Below are 1,825 nucleotides of genomic sequence, written 5' to 3' on the forward strand. Positions count from 1 at the left end.
TTTTGTTGTGGAGTTGAGGACTGTGGCTTTTCTTCCGAGGGAGATGGGAAGTCAGCAGAAGGCATTAAACACAGGAGATGCTGTCACTTGGGCTGCTGTAGAGAGGAAGAAGCAGAAGGGTACAAGGGTGAGGCAGAGAGGTGGGTCAGGCTACTGGGATAATCCAGGTGAGAGGTGTTGGCCACTGTCCCTGGGAGGGAACAGAGGAGGCGGTGACACAGGGCTGGCTCTGGACTTATTTTGAAAGGGAAGCTGACAGGTTTTGCCAGCGAGTCAGACATGAGAAGGGAGGGACTGCCTCTCACCTAGGAAGCCTGGAGTTGCCTTAGCTGAGAAAGTGGATTCATGTCCTATAGCCGCTATGACAAAGCGCCACAGCCTGGGGGGTGCTGAGAATGGCAGCATCTCACTCTCCCACAGTTCTGGAGGTCGGAAGCCTGAAGTCCAGGCATCAACAGGACTGTGTTCCCTCTGAAGCCCAGAAAGAGGGGTCTTTCCTGCCTCTTTCAGCTTCTGGTGGCCATCAGTACTTCGCATTCCTTGGCTTGTGGCCACATCACTCCACTCTCTGTGTCCATTGTCACACAGCTGTCTTTGCTTGGGTGTCTGCGTCCCACTTTCTCTTCTTATAAGAATACCATCTGCCTGCTTTAGCAGCACATATACTAAAATTGGAATGATACAGAAAAGGTTAGCAGATTGTAGTTTAGAAAAGGATACCAGTCATTGGATTAGGGCCTAACTCAATGACCTCATCCTAACTTTATTATTATTATTATCATCATCATCATTTATTCTTTTTTTTCTTATGTCTTTTTTTTTTTTTTTTTTGAGATGGAGTCTCTCTCTGTCCCCCAGGCTGGAGTTCAGTGGTGCGATCTTGGCTCACTGCAAGCTCCGCCTCCTGGGTTCACCCCGTTCTCCTGCCTCAGCCTCCCGAGTAGCTGGGACTACAGGCGCCCCCCACCACACCTGGCTATATTTTTCTATTTTTAGTAGAGACAGGGTTTCACCGTGTTAGCCAGGATGGTCTCCATCTCCTGATCTCGTGATCTGCCTGCCTTGGTCTCCCAAAGTGTTGGGATTACAGGCGTGAGCCACCGCATCCGGCCTATTATTTATTCTTATTTATTTATTGAGATGCAGTCTTACTCTATTGCCCAGGCTAGAGTGCAGTGGCGCAATCTCTGCTCACTGCAACCTCTGCTTCCCAGGTTCAAGTGATCCTCCTGCCTCAGCCTTGCGAGTAGCTGGGACTACAGGCACACGCCACCATGCCCAGCTAATTTTTGTATTTTTAGTAGAGACAGGGTTTCACCACATTGGTTAGGCTGGTCTTGAACTCCTCACCTCAGGTGATCCGCCTGCCTCGGCCTCCCAAAGTGCTGGGATTACAGGTGTGAGCCACTGTGCTTGGCCTCATCCTAACTTAATTACATCTGCAAAGACCCCATTTCCAAATTAGGTCATGTTCACAGGTACTGTGGCTTAGGACTTCACCATACCTTTTGGAGGGGTACACAATTCAACCCCTAACAGAGGAGGGAGACAGCGGAGAAGTTTGGGGATGAATGCCAAAAGCTGAGTGCCAGACACGTTGAGTTCGAGATGCCTACAGGACATCCGGGAGGAGAGGCTGAGAAGGCAGCTAGATGTTGGAGCTGTCAAAGCATACTTCTTAAAAAGTTAAAAACAGGGCTGGCGCAGTGGCTCACGCCTGTAATCCTAACATTTTGGGAGGCTGAGGCGGGCGGATCATGAGGTCAGGAGATCGAGACCATCCTGGCCAACACGGTGAAACCCTGTCTGTACTAAAAATACAAAA

Source organism: Mandrillus leucophaeus, unplaced genomic scaffold, assembly GCF_000951045.1.
Source record: "Mandrillus leucophaeus isolate KB7577 unplaced genomic scaffold, Mleu.le_1.0 Scaffold288, whole genome shotgun sequence".
In the NCBI taxonomy this organism is placed as follows: domain Eukaryota; kingdom Metazoa; phylum Chordata; class Mammalia; order Primates; family Cercopithecidae; genus Mandrillus; species Mandrillus leucophaeus.